The sequence below is a fragment of the Ambystoma mexicanum genome, chromosome 8 (assembly GCF_040938575.1).
Source record: "Ambystoma mexicanum isolate Mex_15411 chromosome 8, UKY_AmexF1_1, whole genome shotgun sequence".
Taxonomy (NCBI): Eukaryota; Metazoa; Chordata; class Amphibia; order Caudata; family Ambystomatidae; genus Ambystoma; species Ambystoma mexicanum.
In genome coordinates, this window is record NC_090929.1 from 662339754 (window position 1) to 662361887 (window position 22134).

At 47.6% G+C, this 22134-nt stretch overlaps 1 protein-coding gene across 2 annotated transcripts in view; it reads right to left on the bottom strand.

Moving 5' to 3' along the window:
- Positions 1 to 22134, bottom strand: part of THAP3 (THAP domain containing 3) — a 429030-nt gene that overhangs the window by 269980 nt on the left and 136916 nt on the right. The window lies entirely within an intron of this gene.

The following is a 22134-nucleotide window of genomic DNA, read 5'->3' on the forward strand; positions in this document are numbered from 1 at the left end:
GACAGGCAATGGCTGATCAAGGGACCCAGAAGATGATGGATACCAGGATCCTGGAAATATCGAAAGTTGACACTTGATCCAGTCTGATAATAGATGGACGTGAGCAAGCGGCCTGGGAGTCCTAAGTCTAGATGAAACCGGGTGAAGTACGATCTAACAGGTCACTGCAGTGGTCTGCCCAATTTTTTTAAGATTTAGGGCCTGTGTTCTGAAGGGAGGGGGGAGTTTAAGAGGTGTTAGAACCAGCTCCCTGCCGGTCCCTTTGATATAACTGGTGGCCCGATCTTACTCTGGTGATGTTAACCAGGGGGAGTCAAGCACCAACGTGGGTTAAAAAAAAAGGAGGGGGGGTTCAGATAGGGAGGGGAACGGATCTTCTCAGGTTGGAGTTTACTGGTTGAAGCAGTAGGGAACTATGTGAGCAGGCCGCCTGCAGGGCTAAGAGATTGCAGGAGCAGGGCAATAGAAGGTGGGATAAAGGGGCTATGTCATGATGCCTACCTCCAAGGAGCCAGGTCCGACCCAGCAACCCCAGAGGCAGGCATCATTTCTTTCCCCCCGTCCCCTTCCACCACCACCGTCCCCCCCCCCCCCATGTTATTTTTGAACTCCCATCAAACCTCAATCCAGTGAAGTAACTGGGTTTCAACGTGCCCCTGCATCAGAAGCAGGATGGAGAACTCATCCTTCCAGACCCTAAGGGGAATATTCCTGCGAGCCAGAAAAGCCAGAGTAGAGGGGCCCTTCCTGTCCATCATCAGAGTCCTGCGCTTCACCATTGAAGAAGCATCAGCACTCGAAGGCAGACCTGCGCCTCCGTGGGAATCAGGTGAGCGTGACAGAACGCGAAGCCTACCCACAATTTCCCACCCGGGCGCTATGGAGACTTCCGAGACAGATCAGCTGGCCCAGCTTTTGGGGGAATTACGGGCAGAAGTGCACTCAGCCCGCCAGGAGACCAACGCTCTCAAAAGAGAACTGATCCTATCCAAGGAAAGAACTGATGACCTGGCCAAAAGGTTATTGCAGGCCCAGGCAGGGCACACTCCTTTACCTAATTCCGGAGGTACTTCCACATCAATGGGTTTGAATAACCCGGTACAAATCAATCTACCTGGACACATGCCTTTGGCCCCGCCTGAACGTTTTGCGGGGGATCCCAAGAAATATGCCGTCTTTATGAACCAATGTCGTTTACACTTTCTATGCAGACCCGGGGCCTTCCTAACGACCAGACCAAGGTAGCCTTTATACTATCTTACCTCAGTGGCAGTGCTGCCGATTGGTCTATTCCATTGGTAAATCAGGATGATCCATTCTCCAGGATTTTCAGGGCTTCCAGGCCAGCATGGAAAGATTGTTTGCTCAACACTCTCAAGGACAGGCCCTTGATAACGAACTGCTATCCTTACGACAAGGTAATCAGGATCTCCTGTCCTACGTTGCCACCTTTAATAGACTGGTTGTGGAAACTGGATGGCCAGAAAAACAAAAGGATCACATTGTTTCATCGAGGCCTGCGCGGAGAGCTTAAGGATGTTCTAGCTCAGATAGTAGATCCACCCCAGGTCTGCGCAGACTACATAGACTTGGTGGTTCAACTTCATCACAGACTTCAAAATAGAAAAGCAGATCGGTTCAAGTACGAAACCCGAGTACCGATCAAAACCCACACTAACTCCAAGAGTACCGACGTATCCGAACCTATTCAAATCAGCGGTGTTAAAGGACCATTAACGCAGAAGGAACGAGAGAGAAGGCGGCAAATGCAACTTTGTCTGTATTGCGGGACTTCCGGTCACTTTCTTCGAAATTGTCCGGTTAAACCACCTAAGAAGGTGGTTGGAGCCACGGATAACGATTTATTGACACCTGATTCGGGAAACGACCTAGCCCGACAAGCGTAGGGGTCCGCTTGCCAAGCTTGAAAACAAACTCTTTGACCTCGCATTTTGTCATGCCAATGGTGCTCGTGGACCCAAAACAGCCTCAGCAGTTGCATGCTGTAAAAGCATACATCGACAGTGGAGCTATTGGAAACTACATAGACCGTGAATTGGCTTCCAGGATTAAGCTCCCTCTCCGCCCGAAAGTAACCCAAGATGTCATTACTACAGTAGATGGAACCGAAATAGCCTCAGGGCCTGTAACGCATTCCACTGTTGAAATGACACTGGTGGGTCAGGATGGACATCGGGAAGCAATCGTGTTTGATGTGATCAAGGCCCCACAATTTCAAGTAATTCTTGGATTTCCTTGGTTAGAAACAATCCCAGAATCGACTGGCGAGCAAAGAAGATAAGTTTTCCTGATTGTGAACCAACTTGTTATCCAAGAAATCCAGTTATGGGTCTAGCCTCAGCAACTTCCACCCCTGTACAGCTACCGTCAGAATACCAAGAATTCCAAGACGTTTTTCAGAAGGAACAGGCTAACACGTTACCTCCCAATCAGTCTTATGATTGCCAAATCGATCTGGTACCCAATGCTCAACTACCTTGTAGTAGGATTTATGCTATTACGGAACCTGAGAACCTGCATTTGCGTCAGTATTTAGATCAGTACCTAGCCAATGGTTTTATTCGCCCGTCCAAGTCTCCTGTCTCCTCAGCTCTGTTCATCGTGCCGAAAAAAGAGGGCGACCTTAGAACATGTATAGACTATCGAGCCCTAAATCAAATAACGATTAAGGATCGTTATCCTCTGCCCGTGATCCCTGAGCTTATCGACCAGGTGAAAGACGCTTGTGTGTACACCAAGTTAGATCTCCGAGGAGCTCATCACCTGGTGCGTATAAAAGAAGGCGACGAATGGAAGACTGCATTCCGCACCAAATTTGGGCTCTTCGAATATCAGGTGATGCCCTTCGGTTTGTGCAATGCACCTGCCGCCTTTCAGTACTTTATGAATGATGTTCTTCGGGAACTTATCGATGTCTGTGTCATTGTTTATATTGACGACATCCTGGTGTACTCTTCTTCAGAATCCGATCACAGAAAACATGTTAGGGCAGTTCTTGAGAAATTGCGCCAGCACAGACTATTTGCAAAGCTCGAAAAAGAATGGACTCGCGAAAGGTGGACGCCATCTCCTAGCTCGGTGAAGGGAGTTCAGAGAATGCTCGGCTTTGCCAATTTCTATCGAAGATTCATTCCGGAATTTTCCCGAAAAGTCCAACCCATCACAGCTCTCCTAAAGAAAAACAAACGCTTTGAATGGACTCTTGAGGCCGAACAAGCCTTTCAGGACCTGAAAACCAAATTCACCTCTGCACCTGTATTGAAGCACCCGCACCCAGATCTCCCTTACATTGTGGAAACCGACGCATCCAGTTCGGCCATGGGAGCTGTCCTGTCACAAAGAGACCCAGAAACTAACCAACTACACCCTGTGGCCTTTTGGTCCAGGAAATTTTCTCCTCCTGAAATCAACTACGCAATTACCGACAAGGAGTTACTGACTATTAAATCTGCTTTCAAGGCTTGGCGTCACTACCTTCTCGGGGCAAGACACTCCATCACCGTAATTACGGACCACAGAAATTTACAGTATTTAAAGACGGCCAAAGCTCAATCTTCACGACAACTCCGATGGGCTCTATTCTTTGCGGAATTTGATTTCGTAATTACCTATCGCCCTGGCTGCAAGAATGGTAAAGCGGACGCCTTATCCCGGATTGGCATGGAAGAACCCAATTCGAGTTTAGAACCTGTGCCAATCATACCTGAACAAAGAATCTTAGGCCTAACTTCATTGCAAACTATTGAGGACATCCAAACGCAAGTAAAACAACTTCTAGACTCTTCAGCCTTACTGGAATGGAGTCAAAAGGGTCCTCAATACACCGTTAAGGATGATTTACCCTACTTCCAGGAGCGGTTGTTTCTGCCAAGTAAAGAATTGCAAGAACTTGTTATTGCCCATCATCATGAATCATTAATGGAAGGACACCCTGGTATCGCTAAAACGGAGGAAAGAAATCAAACGCCACTTCTGGTGGCCTTCTTGGAGAAAAGACAAAGTCTTTTGTATTGTCTTGCGGAATTTGTGTCCAAAACAAGGGTCAAAAGAAAAGGCCAGCCGGCCTACTTCAACCCTTGGATATTCCACCGGCACCATGGCACACCTTGTCAATGGACTTTATAACTGACCTGCCTCCTTGTGCTGGTTACAACACTATCCTTGTAATTGTGGATCTATTCTCCAAAATGGCCCACTTTATCCCTTTAAAAGGTTTGCCTTCAGCTTCCACCTTGGCCAAGGAATTTCTGGAGATATGGCCAAGGAATTTCTGGAGATATAGTTCGCATACATGGTTTTCCTTCCATATTAGTCTCGGATCGTGGAAGTCAATTTATCTCCCATTTTTGGAAGAAATGTTGCCAACTAGCACAAATAGATGTGCGGTTATCCACCAGCCACCACCCCCAGACCGACGGACAAACCGAGAGAACCAATCAGACTCTCGAGCAATATCTTCGGTGCATGTTACACCAATCCGAGTTAAATTGGAAAGACATCCTTTGGATCGCAGAATATGCATACAACAATTCAGTGCATTCTGGAACCGGACAAACTCCTTTTTATACTTTGTATGGTCACCATCCTCGGACCTCTGACCTAGATCCACCTCTGACCCTGGAAATGCCCGCAGTAAATCATCTGCATTCCACAATAACCCGAGTCTTCAAAGAAGCTGCAACTCATTTACAGCAAGCCAAAAAAAAGTATAAAGAAAATGCTGATTTGCACCGAAGTAAAACTCCTCCTTACCAAGTATGGCTAGCAACAAAACATTTACCCCTCAAGGGCCCGCGAACCTTCAATCCCAGATTCATAGGACCTTATCCCATCAAGGCTATAATCAATCCCGTGGCCTTTAAACTGGATTTACCGTCTAACATGCGTATTCATCCAGTTTTTCATGCATCACTTTTGAAGCCAGTACAACCAGGGACCCGACTGTCCAAGCCTCCAGACCCAGTTCAAATTGAAGGGGTATTAGAATTCGAAGTTAAAGACATTTTAGACTCCAAGGTGTTAAAGTCAAAACTCTTCTATCTTGTTGACTGGAAGGGATATGGACCTCAGGAGAGATCGTGGGAGCCTAGTAACTATGTTCACGCACCTCGATTAATACAAAGGTTCCACCGGAGATTTCCGAACAAGCCAAAACCCGCGGAGGGAACAACCTTGGGAGGGGCCTTGAGGGGGGGGGCGGGGGGGTGTTACTGTCATGATGCCTACCTCCAAGGTGCCAGGTCCGACCCAGCAACCCCAGAGGCAGGCATCATTTCTCCAACCCAACCCCCCCCCCCCCCCCCCCCCCCCCCCCCCACCCCCTGGGAAGTGCCAGCGGGCCCAAGCTGGGGCCCTTTGGACACAGTCCTGGCGCCTTAGGCGGCAGGCTCATGTTGGACCCCTGTCCTGGCGCCTTAGGCGCCAGGCTCATAAAGCTAGACATGTTTTCAAGTGTTTTAATGTGCACTTACCCGATGCAGACCATGCTGCTACATCCAGGCCCTCTTGAGGCCTGAATGGAACTACTTTACCTGTGGGACTACTTTCCACCTGGGTGTGGTCGGGAAATGATACATACCTGATCGGTGGAAGGATATATGCCTGGAACTTCTTCCAAAGCTATTTAAACCACGCCCGATCAGCAACTCACGCTTCGCGTTGTTCTGTTCCTCGCAGCTGGACGCTCACCGTGTCAGCTCCTGCATCTGGACTTCAGCCACGCCTGTCAGCATCCTGGGTTGCCTGCAAAGGGAGATAAGAGAGAATTGGAGAGAAAGAAGACCTTACCTGCTAAAGCTGCATCACGGGGACATCACACCGACGATCCCGAAAGGGAAGACATCATTTTAAAAGCATTTCGCTTCGATCGCTGCAGCGCTGCATTTCACTCACCTTTCCTGGGCACCTCCATCTTCAGCAGCGATCATCCGGATCCGCACCCACTTCCCAGAGCCTAGAGAGAAAAGACAAGAAAACAAGGTGAGAGAAGGAAGGGAAATAAGAAAAGCTCAGTTTCCTTCTAAGACTTATCTGTTGGGTCATTCCCATTTCATTTCGGGTGCTGCCGCTTCCTGGCATTCCGGACCCCGGCCCCAATGGGGAAACAAGACAAAGACATTGAATGAGGGAATGCAAAGACATTACCTGAACGCTCATCCAGAACTTACACTTCGGGTCGGCGCCATATCTCCGGCATTCCGAACCCCGGCCCCTAAGGGGAAAAAGACATAAGCAGTAGCGCTTGCTGCAATAAGACAATGAACATTATTATTAAGCTTGAACTTTTGAACTTGCAACAGAACTCTTACAGCGCCTCACCTGAATAGTCAAGCTTATTTTGAACTCCCATCAAACCTCAATCCAGTGAAGTAACTGGGTTTCAACGCGCCCCTGCATCAGAAGCAGGATGGAGAACTCATCCTTCCAGACCCTAAGGGGAATATTCCTGCGAGCCAGAAAAGCCAGAGTAGAGGGGCCCTTCCTGTCCATCATCAGAGTCCTGCGCTTCACCATTGAAGAAGCATCAGCACTCGAAGCCAGACCTGCGCCTCCGTGGGAATCAGGTGAGCGTGACAGACTAGTCTTCTGAGGGCTGGGACGCTGAATGTAAATGGTATGAACTCGCCCACTAAGAAGTCCGATAGCCAGGGAATTCCATAGAGAGGGCTTTGATGTAATGTTTCTGCAGGAGACTAAGTACGCAAGAGGGGGAAGGATGAAGGGTCCCGGGTAAGACACTGAATCAAGAGTACTGGGGCTTTGGCCCTCTGAGAAAGGCCGGTGTCAGAATCCTTTTTGGTAAAGGGATCCGAATAGAAGTCTCAAAGGTCTGGGCAGATGAGGATGGATGGGCCCTCCTGATTTCGGGGTCTATACACAAGGTGCAGTTTACATTTGCTACAGTTTACTGCCCGAATCAGGAGCAACAGAGATTCCTCTTGAAAACTCTCCAAAAGACAATGCTTGAAGCCTCAGGCCATATCATACGTGGGGGGATTTCAATATGTGGGCGGATTCTACGAGTGATAGGCCGGCCCCGGAGGGGGGGGGTACAAGGAAGGTCCCAAGACAGGTGCAGGGAGAGGTCCCCAGTCTGTTGGAAGTTTATGGGCTACGGGATATATGGCGGTACCTGCACACGTAAGGGAAGAGGGTACACATTTTATTCAGCCCCACATGGCACCTTCACAAGAATTGACTATCTGTTCATCTCAAGGAGATTATGGGAGGAGGCACCGAGCTCTGAAATTTCACAAACACATGGTCGGACCTCAACTGGCAAGGGATGGTGCCCCGGAGTTCGAAATAGAGATGCAACAAATCCCTTTGGAAACATCCGGTGTTCTATGAGTAGCTGTTTAAGGAGATTGAGGAATTCTTCAAAACAAATAATACGGAGGAGGTGTCTAAGAGAATGGTTTGGGATGCTGGGAAGGCGACCTGGAGGGGGATCTTGATTAAGGAGGGGGCAGAGCGCACGTTAATAGAAAACGGGTCATGAGCTGAAATTGCCCAGTTAGACAGGAGGGCAAGGGACGCCGTGGAGCGGAGTGAGGAGAGGGTCATGAAGGCAAGGGGGAAGCAGGAAGAGCTGCATCTCCTGGAGCAGGGTGAAATAATCAGGAAACTGCATATCCTAAAAACAAAATCATGAAAAAGGAGATAAAGCGGATGCTATGCTAGACACAAGACTGAGGGGACAGTGGGCCCAATGATGGGTATCTGCCATTGAGGGGGCAGAGGGAAAGCTAGACCAAGGGAGGCATGGGATTCAAGACACATTCACAGCCTTCTAGGAGAACTTCTACAAAAGTGTTACTGAGGCAGACACTGGAGAAATAAACTATTTAGATGGGATTCGGATGCCCAGTCTACCCCCGGAGGTTTCGGAGCTATTGAAGGCTCCTATAATGGTAAAAGAAATAGAGAAGGCAGTGGGGAGAAGTCCAACAGGAAAGGCACCAGGGGAAGATGGCTTCTCAGCAGGACTTTTTAAGTCCTTTCTTTTTTTTTAACAGGTTTTATTTGGGGGCGCTGTTGGGCACGAGTGGAAATGGCCGCTTCTGCATGAGCTCCGGCGAGGAAGAGGGCCGTAAAGCCACAATATCCGTCATATGATTCTGGTTCTTCTCTAAATTAGCTGGAGATGTGCGGCAATAACTACATAATTGTCAGGCGAAGTTTCAGAGACGGAGCCGCGGAGGCGCCTGTACGGCAGCTAGCACAACATCCCACGCGCTGAGGCGGGAGCAAGCCCGAGACGCGCCGCTGGCGGGGCAGAGGTGCCCGGTGCCTGCAAACTCGAGCGGCGGCTGAAGACGGAGAGACGTGGGGCGGGTCGCGGGTGCTCCGGAGGCCGTCGAGCGCCTGCGGACACCCCCCATTCAGTCCCAGCATCAACACCGCATGAATGGAACAGCAGAGGCGGGCCGGGAACCGCTGCATACAGGAACATAGACATGAGTCACGGTGCTCAGCTGGAGTCGTAGCCATCTGACATTTTGTGGGCCCCTGTGCACATAAAGAAGTAAGGAGATGGGAGGCAAGCGATCGGATTTCGCTCAGGACTGGGGGGTGGTATAAGGACTCACCACAACCCCAGAAAAACTCTAGGAAGACCTCCCGCCTGCATGGGGTCGGCCCGCAACCCAATCCTTAACCCATGCGGCCCAACACACATTTGACCACAAGCAGAAGCAATCCAAGGCTCCCCGCAACGCTGTAAGTGGCGGACGGCGGGGGTACCCGCGGGCACATCGGAGTGCCCCCTACCGCGCAACCCTGAAAATCGAGCCCACAAGGAACTGCGGCTGCCGCCTTACACAGAGGGAGCGTATCTTTGCCCCCAACGCGGGTTGGAGATACGAAAATCACCATAGCAGTACAGGCAAGCGAGCTGATGCACAGGGGCAACGCGGCTTGAGAGAGAGTACACTTAAGCATAACAGGCACATGTACTCATCAGCAAGGACCACAGACAATTCCCGCCTCGCCGACACCTAAGCTTACCACTGAACTCTATATCACGTTCAACTGGTCAACATACAACCAAGAAACCACCTCAAAGATAGAGCTACAGACTACCGATCCTCGAACAATGGACCTCATAAACGATTGCTAATACACCCTGCCAGCCCAGATAACCAGCGGTTCCCGCAGGTCCACTCTGCTCACCACCATACGCACACAAAAGCACAGGTATCATACGTGGAAACAGACTGTTGGGCTTGCCCCCAGAGCCCACTCCATCTGGAAGGGGAGACGAGGAGTAAACGATGCCCAAAAGCTTTGGCTCCAAGAGAAGTAAAGGAGGCATTGATAAGTACACAACACCAGTAAGGAAAGAAATGGAGCAAGCAATGGCCGAGGAACAGCCCCCACAAGAGCAACTAGCTATCCCGGGACCAATGATGGACCCACAGGCTGTTTTTCTGGCCATGCAACAAGGCTTTTCCTCCCTCAATGAAAAACTGGATGGTAGAACGGTGAATGTTGCCTCCATTAAATTGGACAAAACTACGTCACGGATGACAGAAGCGGAGATGAGGATATCTGCCACAGAAGATGAGCTGGAGACCTTGAAGAACACAGTGTCCACAATGGCAATAGAGCTGGGAACAGTGAAAACCAAGTGTGAAGACTTGGAGGCTAGATCCCTACGGAACAACATCCGTATAGTCAGAGTTGCAGAGGAAGCACTGAAGGGATCCATGGAAAAAGCAGTGGAAGACCTATTACGTAACCTCCTAGGAGACCCCGGATGGTCTGCTATGTTTATAGTGGAACGTGCACATAGGTCACTCTCCCCAAGGCCAAAACCTGGCGCATATCCTCGACCTATAATAGCACGCATGATAAACTACAGAGACAGAGATCTAATTCTGAAAACGCCCAGAGAAAAGCAGGAATTGAGATGGGAGGCAAACATCATACACATCTTTCCAGATTTCACACTAGCGGTACAACAAGAGAGGAAGTTATTCACAGGGGTCAAGAAACTGCTTCGAGAACGTCAAGTACAATATGCAATGCTATACCCGGCGAGACAAAGTTCATTATCAGAACAAAATATATTTTTTCACATTCCCAGAGGAGGCCGCGAACTTTGTGGAAACGCACATCCCAGCCCCGCCTGAAAGACCTATAAGTGAGAAAACTCCTGAACCTGAAGATATGTAATAACTAGCACGTCAAAGATAAAGAACAGAAGCATGAAAACAGAAGCCCCTATGGAGCCTGCATAACGGGAAACCATGACTAATGCTAGGCAACAAAATGTGATACATCATCCCGAATGTGTTAATACTAGTGAGAGTAACATGTTGAACCAGGAATACGTCGAAAGACCAGACAAGGCATGGGCACTTGGACTCGCCTCAGTACCCCCTGTAGCAGGTGCACGAAATGTTGTTGAGAGGGGAGGGGGGGAAGTTTGAAAATCATAGTTGAAGTTCGGGGAACTATGAGGGAGTGGGGAGGGGCCAGGAAGGGGTTGGAGGGACTTAGTTATACTAAAAGGGAAGTTAAAACAAAAAGCACAGAGGTACTAAGCACACAGAGGTCTGAGCACAAACTGAAATCTAGCCAGCAAGCTTACGACTACTACCACGTCATGGACAATGGCTGAACAAGGTACGGATAAAATTAATATTCCGAGTTGGAACGTTCGTGGCCTGGGGTCCAGAGTTAAGAAAAGGAAGATTCTAGCATATATCAACAGGCAGAACCCCAAGATAATTTTCCTACAAGAAATGCATATAGGGCCTCACTATGAGGGGCATCTGATGCCGAACTGGGGGACTCACCAATATTACACAAAATACTCAAAAAGGGCCAGAGGGACGGCAATTCTAATCCATAAAACCCTCCCGTTTACCTCCACTGCCTCTGAATGCGACTCCGAGGGCAGATATGTATTACTTCACGGTACCCTATACGACCAAGAGATAGTCCTACTGAATGTGTATGGCCCAAATATAGATGACTCAGTTTTATTCCACGAGATTCGAGAAACTGACATCCTACCCCACGTCCAGCTTGATAATTGGTGGAGACTTCAACACAATCTCTGACACACACCTAGATCGCACCTCAACACAGCCAAGAGCCTTGTCCAAATCAGCACAAAAGATACTAACCCATATGGCAGATCTAAATATAAAAGATGCGTGGAGAGCGTTGAACCCCTCGAAAAGGGAATATACATACTACTCCACAGTGCACGATATGCACTCTAGGATAGATTTCTGGCTGGTAGACAACGTGGCTCCGACATGGGTTGATAGTGCCCGCATCTATCCCAGAACATATAAAGATCACTCACCAATACAGCTAACACTACGTATGCCTGATGCCACGGTAAACAGAGACCCCCATGGAGATTTAAACCCGCGGCCCTACAAGGCCAGATATACAAAACCGCACTGACGAAACAAATACAGGAATATTTTGAAATGAATGAAAATTCGGTCTCCAGTCAGGCAATTCTGTGGCAGGCATTTAAAGTCTGCATACGAGGCAGTTCAATATCCTTAGAAGGCGGAGTCCTCAAAGATATCAGGGGTAGGCTAACACGCTTAGAAGAACAACTCTCCTCCCTACAGTCACTGCATGCACATGCCGCATCACCTCAACTGAGCTAAGAGATTAAACTTAAACTTGACGAATACAAAGAGGCGGCGGAACAGGATATCCGATATTTCGATAGACCCATGGCGGCACGAAGATATGGGGAAAGGGAACGTCCTGGGAGATTATTGGCTAGAACAATACGAGGGGAAAGAGGTCCCACAAACATACCATGTATAAAACTAGCAGGCGGCACAGTCACCACGGACAACAATAAAATTCAAGAGACGTTCAGTTCTACAAAGAACAATACGTCCCTCAAGGTCGGGCCACTGAGGAAGAGATAGATCATTACCTCTCCCAAATACCAACGACGCTGCTTGCAGACGCCACTCGAGAATCACTCGAAAGCCCGTTAACCGAGGCAGAAATAACTGAGGCCATAAAAACTCTACCCAATGGAAAAGCTCCCAGGACAGACGGCCTCGGGCGGAATTCTATAAAGAATTCCGCCATCTTAGTACCCAGATTGCACACCGTATGGGGGGAGGCCCTAAATAAAGGGGAACTACCAGAGAGGCGGTGATTACACTACTACTCAAACCAGGGAAGCCCTCCGAGGAGTGAGGCTCGTATCGACAGCTATCACTAATAAATACGGATGCAAAGATTTTTGCAAAAATACTAGCCACTCGGTTAACACCGCTGATGCCCCATATGGTGCATGAAGACCAGGCTGGGTTCATCACGGGCAGGTCCACAGCAACAAATTTAAGGAGATGCTACAATATTCTGGCTAAAATAACCCCCGAAACTCAAAGTGTAGCGGTATCTCTTGATAGGCAAAAAGCATTCGACAGAGTCTCCTGGCCCTTCCTATTTGGTGTAATTAAAAACTATGGATTTAGCCCTAAAATCATAAAATGGATTCAAGTGTTATATGCGCACCCTTATGCCAGGATAAGAGTCAATGGCACCCTGTCAGATATACTAGAGTTACTCAGAGGCACCAGACAGGGATGCCCATTGTTACCCCTGCTGTTCGCTCTAGTGATAGAACCCCTAGCCGACATTCTGCGATCGCGATACAGCGCATATGGGTTGTGGCTTGAGGGCAGACTACAAATTATAACCCTTTACGCCGATGATATCTTACTATATCTTCGGAACCCAGATCGCACATTGGGCAAGGTGCTAGAGGAAGTAAAAAAATTTCGTGAATACTCCGGCCTAAGGCTCAACCATAATAAATCAAATTTTCCCCCTCACCGAAAATACAGTGGCACCTCATGACTTACATGGTCTCATCTGGAGCCCGATGCATATATTGTATCTAGGAGCTTATATAGCTAGGACAGCACTGGAATGCTCTCCCGATCTCAATGACGGGAAGGGTATCCCTAGTCAAAACGATAATATTGCCCAAGTTGTTTTACCTGTTCAACACAGTCCCGGTTTGGTCTGGTCGCGCCCTGTTTGCCAAAATAAAGAGTGCATGTACTTCATTTGTGTGGGGAGGGCACCCGAGGCTGAGTTGGGGGACATTAACACATACACAAGAGGAGGCCTGATGGCACCCGACTTGGAGCTATACTATCTGACGGCACAAGCACACTATGCCGCCCAGTGGGCCACAACGTTCAACAATCCCGGGATCCCCCCCCCTGATATAAGAGAGCGGGAGGCGACCATAGCGCTACAAAAGATGACTAGATCTACCCCCAAGCACCACAATTCCATAGACCCCATGAAGGTAACGAGCACGGCGTGGGCCAAACTGGCAGGTATATATGGGACAGACAGGTTATACCATCCAGGTTTGGCACTCTGGGGGGACCCCCAAACACCATTCACTCTAGATGGGGAGGTGGCCTTGCATTGGAGTTCCAGGAGGTATTGCACAGTGGGGACAGTTATTCCCCGAGAAACACTGAGTGCAATGGGAAGACATTAAAGATAGAGTAGGAAACGCTAACAAATACAAACTACAGTATGCACGCGATACAAAATGTATGCCCCACATTCCCTAATGAACCAGAAATAAACATGGGGCTTGGCTATATGTTCACAGGGGGGACACAAAATCACAGCCTCCGCACTGTACAAAGTAATAATGCAAACATGCCCAGTAGGAAAGCACACGGCTAGGAACAAATGGGAGCAAGATCTGGGGCAACAAATAACAGACCACGAATGGGCCCAGATCTGTGAACTGACCAAACAAGTATCATGTAATTCCAGGTACAAAATAATACATTATAAAATACATCGGACCCATTATACCCCAGTCAGGCTTAAACTACTCTACCCTGCCATGTCGGGAACATGTTCGAGGTGTTCCGCCGTGGACGCAAACATATACCATATGCTTTGGGAATGCATAAAACAAGACTATTGGAAGGAGGTTTGTTCCGCTTTGGATAAAATGGCAGATCAGCCTGTTGAATGGATGCCACGATTGTGCCTGCTGGGTGTGACGGGTAAAATGAACCCAACCTGGCAAAAACTGCTAAATCTTAGCTTGCTGATAGCCAAAAGGGCAATACTCATGAAGTGGAAAAATGTTAATCCCCCAACTAAAGCTGATTGGGATAGAGATATGCTAGGGACAAACGATACAGAGGAGCTATATATAGACTCGGTGCTGCCCTCGACCAGACCCAGAAATATATGGGCCAGGTACAAACAATACTTAACAGACAAAGCTGAGACTGAGAATTCTGAAGTAGAAGCAACATAACCTGTATACACTCACTGTTAAATGATGTTTATTCATAATTCTGTATGTGCTTACCCTGTGCAACAATAAATAGTAAAAAAAGGTCTTATTTAATCGATGCAGGAGCATTACAAGGTTACAACAGTCACAGTCTCTTATAACAACGTTTCATGCCACTTACTGTTAACCCATTGCTAATACCTCTAACCGCCAATGTGCCCACAAGGTTTTACATCACATCCCAAACAGGTGCCACTTTACCCTTACAGCCCCCACCCCCTTTTTACCCCAACTTGTATGGTTTCAACTTCCTCCAGGTTTGAAGGTTCTCAGTCCGTCCTCCCGAGAGTAGTCCTTTGCTGGTTTTTCTGTAGCTCAGCATGCATGAACATTTTTAAGCATTGACGGTTTGTGAAAGCAGTTTTATCTGTCTTTTATGTGTTCCTGAAAGGGGTTCCATACTGCCAGAAATGTCAGCTATTGTCCTGCTTTCAGGGTGCATCTTTTCTCCATAGCCATGATCCCACAGAACTTAAGCCACCACCAAGCTATTATTGGGCCCAATTCTGTTTTACACCTTTGTACCAGTATCACTCGCTGCCATCAGCAAGTGTGTGATGAGGGTGGCCTTATGTCAGGTTGCTGCATATGTACCTTCCATCACTGCTCCTAGCAGGACCACCTTTGGTGTCATTGGCAGGTTCACCCAGTCATCTCTTTTATGTGCCCTAGGATCGCTTTCCAATACATTACTGCCCTAGGATCGCTTTCCAATACATTACTACTATCGGGCATGCCCAGCAAATGTGATAGAGCCCCCCCCCCCCCAGCCCCCTCCCACCACATTGTCTCCAGCACTCTGGGAGGTACTGTGCATTTATTCTATGTAGACGATAGGGGGACATATACCATCTGTAACAGTTTATAGGCTGTCTTTTTGATCGCTGTGCATATAGATGCTCTAAGCGCCCTCATCCAAATCTGTCCCCATTCCTCTTCCGTGATCAGTTCCCCATATCTTTCTCCTAAATATCTTTACACAGGAGCTGGTTTCCCATTTGCACGCTATCCAATAGTCTATATAGTCTCGACACTTCTCTAGTAGTTGTACCTTCCTGCATGGTCAATTCAAGCCCAACCGGAGATCTGGTGCCCGCTTTCTTCACCGACTTCTGGGACATCCAATGTCTAATTTGTATATATTTGTATCCATCTTTCTCCCCCATGCCAAATTTTTGTTTGCATACCTCAAACAGAAGGGGAGCCCCACCCTGGTACATTTCTTTTACAGTTAATGTTCCTGCTCCGGTCCACTCCTCCCAGAATATCTTGTGTAGGCCCGGGGTGAAGTCTGCATTGTGTGCCAGAGGGGAAAAGGGACCTAATCTCTGCCGTATTTTTCTCTTTCCGAGTGCCTTATCCCAGCTGGTAGAGACTTCTTAGTGGCTTCCAACAGTTGAACCTCCTGCTCCTCGGGCTACAGTGCTGAGAGCGTGTAATGATTTAAGTGGGATGGATGTAACTGCGCTGGCCGCACCAGCCATCTAATGTGTCCTGCCCAGCCCATATCAACATTGGTGCCAAGTGTACCGCTAGTACGTATCTCTCCATTTCTGGGACCCCTGGACCTCCCCCCCCCACCCGTCCTCTCCCCCCAGCCCCCCAAGGAGGGTTGGGCACATCAGGATTTTCTTTTGTAACCTCGGCCTCTTACCTTGCCACATGAAAGGAGAATATTGCCGTTTGCAATTCTTTAATCATTGGGGCTGGTGTGTCTACGGGAAAGGAGCTCACCAGGTAGAGCATACGGAGGAGGGGGGGGTCATTTTTACTGCCACAATTCTTGCAAACCAGGAGAGTTCTTGGGCTTGCCATCTGAACATGTCGTCCTGCAATTGCTTCCAGACAGGTTTCATATTTGATCTGTACAGACCTCTTATTTCCCTCGTTAAATGTATGCCCAGATATTGTAGCTTCTCCTCTTCCCAGATTAAGGAGTATGCTTTCACCAGTTTTGTAACCGTCTCATGCTCCTCCGTTGTTTAGCGTTTTGGATTACTTTATGGAGAACAGATTTATTGGCAAACTCATGCAATCTTACCATTACTCCCCGGTTTTGTGCGTCACCGTCTCATATGTCACACCCCTAATTTCCTGATCTTGTCTGATCCCCACTGCGAAAGGTTCCATTGCAAAAATTAGAGGGGATAGGGGGCCGTCCTGGCGCGTGCCTCTCCGTATTTCGATCTGCTCCGTGTTCTGCCCATTAACCAAAAGGCTCGTAGATGGGATTTGGAAATTCCCTAGGACCATCGTAGTGAACTCAGGGCCGCACCCCTCCAAAACCAACCTCAAATATCCTCAATCTAAACTATCCAAGGCCCGTCTAGCATCAAGCGCAGCAACCGAGAACCGCTGACCCATTCTCATCCCCAGATCGAGTATATCTATGGTGCATCTGACATTGTCCTGTGTGTGTTGCCCCGATATAAAGCCGGCCTGATCCTCGTGTACGATTCCCTGGAAGTACCTTCATTAATCCTGCTGCTAGGACCTTAGCATAAATCTTTGTATCAGTATTTAAGAGCACAGTGGGGCGGTAGCTGGCACACTCTGTAGGATCCTTCCCTGGTTTCAAGATCAGTATCGTCGTGGATTTCCCCATGTCCTCTGTAACCTTACCTCTCTCCCTAAGGACATTGAAAGGTCGTGTTCGTGGTGCCAGTAGTTGTGTGCGGAATGTTATGATGTACCCATTCCCTAACCCGTCTGGGCCTGGTGTTTTATTAGCTGGCAAGGCTGTTATTGCGTCGCTGACCTCTGGGGCCGTTATCGGCCTGTTTAGTGTGCCCTTGTCATTCCCCGTAAACTGGGGAAGGGGTGCGAATGACGTAGGTTTTTTGTCTTTCGGGCACTACGTTTTCTCGTTTCAGCAGCCCTTTATGGAACCTCACCATTATTTCCAATTTCCCTTCCTCTGCCAAGCAGGATTCCCCTTGTTCATTTTTAAGTTGGGTTATATAGTTACGCAATCTTTGTTTCTTTAGTTTGGCTGCTAAGAATGCATTTGCCTTCCTCCCTGTGTATAATAGGTTTGCTTTGTATTCAGAAGTTTCTGTGCCACCCGGTCTGCGACCTGTGCTTCCAGCTGGGCTCTAATTTTCCTTAGGGCTCTTAATGATTTTTGTGTCTGTTGGGTTTTATGCTGCTTTTCAGCTTTGCTTTCCTCCTGTTCGAGTTTCTTCGTGATTAGAGCCCTCTCTCTAATGTATGCTGCGGATTGTGATATGAATTCTCCCCAGACCACCGCTTTCCCCACATCCCACAATATCCTTCAGTCGGTTTCCCTGAAATAATGTATCGTTTCTTCCATAGGTGCTCCAAGTGAAATGTCCCTTAGTATAATCTCCTTCAGTCTCCAGTGAATCTGTCTTTTCCCATTATCCTTGCCCACTTCTATTTGTATGATCACCGGTGCGTGATCTGAGAGGTATTTCACTCCCATTTCTACTTTCATCACTTGGGGGATCAATGTCACTGACACTAGGATCATGTAAATCCTAGAATAACCCTTGTGTACTGGCGAGTAGTGCGTATATTCCCTATTTTACTCCTGAAAGAATCTCCATGTTTCTATTATCCCCAGCTCTCTAAAGAATTTCCCCAGTGCCTGCCTGGTCGTCCCATCTGCTGAGGATGCTGGGAGTGTTTTATATAATGTCGGGTCCATCACACAGTTAAAATCCCCTCCTATCACCACCTGTCCTTCACACCATCCTTCCAATTTCCGCAATATTCCAGTTATGTAGGTGTCCTGTTTCTCATGGGGACATAAAGAGCAATTAGCATGTAGACTTGTTCTCCTATTGTACCTTTGAGCGTACCCATGCCAAGACATTGGGCACACTTGCAGCCCAAACATGCTCTCACGACCAAGGAAGCCTAAGCGTTAACACCTCAATTCAGGAGTCCCACATATCAGTCACAGCTCAACAGACAGAGCTCACCATGATTTCTAGGAGTTCCATTAACAAGCACCTGTGTTCCTGGGGCAAGCTGCACCACATGCCATCGGTGATCATCTCAGTCCCTTCACCCAAGTCCACAATATCACTTTCAAGGGTGCACTAATCCCCATTTCTTTAGAATCTCTCAACCCTCGCCTTGTTCCCAGCCGAACAGCAGACATCGAGAGGGCAGGTCAGTCCTGCAAATGAAATCTCTCAGAACTCATTTGTCTGCCGATTGCTTCCTGGTCAGCACTTGCAGCCGCAGGGGTCTGTGATGTTCCTGCACCCACCGGCGCAGGACGATTAGATCAGTGTCTTTAATAGCAGTGAACGAGAACCACCAGGGAGAGTCGATCCGTGCCAGCGTCCTACATCATAGGTGCCAAGCCACGCCCCACAATATAACTGATTTTCCAAAACATCTCACAGATAATTGAAATGCTAACTGGGGAAAAAAAGAAGTTTAACTTCGGGGATCCAGTGTATTGCTTGAAACAAGAAAAGAAAGCAGGAAAGATGAATACACAAAGGAGAGGGAGGAAGGAAGAAGAAAAATAAAAGAATTAATGAAAACATTATAGGAGGTCCATACACAATAATGGAAGGAAAAAGCATGGTTACATATAACGAAACAGACGGAAAAAGAATGACAGGCAAAGATCAAGTAAAGTAAGAAAATTAAGCGGACAACAGGACAAAACATGGAAAGAAAAGATGGAAGAAAGGAAGTAAAGTAGGATAGAACAAGGAGGGAAAAGAAGAAACCGAAAAGAAATTATGAGAAGGAAAATGAGAAGCAAAAGGAAAGTGGGGCAAACCAGTAGAAAGGAGGTCAAATTAGCATGCATTACTTGTGAATTAGTCCATTTCAGAAACGTATCAATGCACTTCAGAGTTGAAAGTCTGTTATTGGTACCCTGTGACTGCAATTGCCTCCAGCTGAGCCCATTATTGATCTTCTTTAAGCTCTTAAGTGCAGAGGACAAGCCATCTTGTCCTCCACACTACGTACACAGTGCGGAGGATGAGCTAGCTCATCCGCCTCACTATTCAACACTGGGGGGTGGATCGCCCCCCCCCCCCTACTCCCCGCTGAGCTGATCTCCCCGGCCCCCAGGCTGTGAAGGGGGAAGACCTCCCCTTGCTTGCCTGGAGTCGTGGGTGCAACCATGATGACGTTGGTGCACGCTACGTGCGCGACTTCTTCATGAAATTTCGCTGATGCGCTTTTGCGTTCAAGGGCATTGTGTTTGCCCGATTTCCTTGAGTGAAGTTTCGTTGGAAAGAGGAGACACTCCCCTTGCCAACGAGTGCTCACTTAAGGAGATTGCTGGTCGACGATCATTCGATCTTCGACCGGTAATGATCACTAGACCACCAGGACACTGATTTTGGGGGTGTGGGGACAAGGCCAAATAGCCCCCCCCCCCACTAAACAGAAAAATGCCACACATTTTGCCTTCTTTAGGGGCAGACGAGTACTGTTTTGTAAGGAGCACTAAGCCACCAGAGAAAAGATTTTGGGGTTGGGGGCTGTTTTGCCTATTGCACTACCCCCAGCCGTCCTGGATCTCTGGCCCGGGCCACGTTAGAGCTTTTCCCTCTGGGGAGGGATGTGGACACTTCAGGGGCTCGACACGGGTGCTCGGCAGACGTCCAAGGCCAGGGGCAGCACTCCCAGCCGTCCTGGAGCTCTGGCTGCGCTGCGTTACAGCTTTACCCTCAGGGAATGGATGTGGAAATTGCTGTGGCTCCCTGGGACTGCTGCTGGACTTTGGGACGGTCAATCCTTTTTCTTTTCTGCCCAGCTAAGCACACCCATGCATGTGAGCTACCGTTTTCGTCGGGACACCTGTGGGAGGGCAGGACATGTGTTGCCGGCGTGTTTTAGTGGTTTCCTGATGGCAAAGGTTTGAAAATTGTAATTTCTTCCATACATTTTGGACTTTGCCGGGCCTTTTGGGTAATACATTCTAGGACGATTTATATTCCCATGGTGGTCTTCTTTTCAAAAATGCATGGGGTTGCCCGTTTTCCTTGGTGGCTGCGACACTCCAGCCCCAAATCTGTGGGTTGTCTTCAAAGCCAAATCCAGTCTTCCCCATGGCTTTTGATGTACCAAGCGGTTTAGCCTTTTCCCTTGTCCCTCTGCACACAGGTCGGTGCACCAACACATGCAAGGTACCATTTTTTTACTGGGACACCTGTGGGAATGGTGGAAGGTAGGATATTTGTTTTCTTGTGGTTTTGATAACATATTCATACATTTCCTACTGCACTTTGTTAAACAACCCTTTCATTTCCCCAACTGTGACCTACATTTAGTCACTGCACGCTTTTGTAACCTGCACGAGTCACATATCCTTCAAAAGGATAGCCTGTGATCTTCCTAAAAATGTATGCTTGCCATTCTTCACCACATTAGTTTTCCTTATTTTTAAATGCTAAGTACATCTGTTTAGGCCGTCAGCATAAACTTCTGTGTACCATGGCTCCATTTCTCGTTCGTGGTATTGCTCATTTTGTGAAACATTACAAAATATGTATGATTTCCTAACTAGAAGAGTCGGGGGAATGTAGCAGTGCATTGCTTTTCTCACTATTCACAGAAGTAATTAACTTAATTGTCCAGTACATACTTTATCACTTTTCCAATTTTTTCCCAAAGTATAGGAATAGGTAGTTGTTGCCTGACCTGTGTGTGCAAATGACCCCTTGCTGAACAGAGTGTGGTCTACTTTTCAGAAATGTAAGCCTTTATGTTCCCTTGAGCTTTCCTACACTCCTCTTCCATTCCGTCCAAGCATGTCCAATTGAAAAAAGATTAAAAAAAAAAAAAAAAAGTCTACCTCACAGCACTAATGGTAACCTCATAAAAAAAAAATATATGTTAATTTGGTTCCACTCAACCTGTTCTTGAAAGCTTGGAAAATGCTGAATTCAGAACGGCAAACCATTGTGTCTAGCTCTTACAAGAACAAAATCACAGGCTTCTTTGTACATCAATTTATTGACATTTTCTGGAAAAACGCACAATGTTGTCACTTTTGTACTTTCTGACACCACCCAAATGACTAATCCTTGGTGACGTTATGTCTGCCCGCATGTGGGAAGAAAAGGGTGAACATTTGCCCGGGATATCATTTGTAACAAAGTTCCAAGGGATTGAATGCGACATACCGAAACATCCAAAAATGGGCTCAGCACTGGGATCGAAAACCCTCCGCAGTTACAGGGTTAAGAGGCAATATGGCACAATGTGAGGAAGTCAAAAAGGTTGCAGCCCCCAGGAGCTAACAGAAGGACACATTTTTGGGTCCATTTCACATTTTCTTACAAGTTGTTATTTTTTTAAGATGCCACTAGTAATTACATAAGTATTTTGAAATGCAATCTTTCACAATTGCCCTTTAAAGCAAGTGTTTTAAGTCAATTTTAACAAAACAAATTAGCTCTAAAGGGCACTTTCTATCATTGTCGTCACACTTTTCTGTTTTATGAGCAAAGTAGGCTTTAAAAGCTCCACGACTGAGTAAGGTTTGCTAGCTCCACATGAGCAGGATTTCCATATTGAACCAATCTTAAGGTTTGGCATTAACCGACTCTTTGTGATATTGTTTTAGAAAAGTACATGTCCCCTAAGAGAAGAATAGTGCAAGGATAGGTGCCTAATTAAGGAGTGTGGGACAAATTGGGAAACAAACTACTTTAACGCAAGCATGACACAACTGTAAATTGTATGCGCAGCAAGCTGGCCTGCTCCAAACCAACATTCAGAAAACACACTTCCATATGACGTTGGAGGTTAAAGTTTTC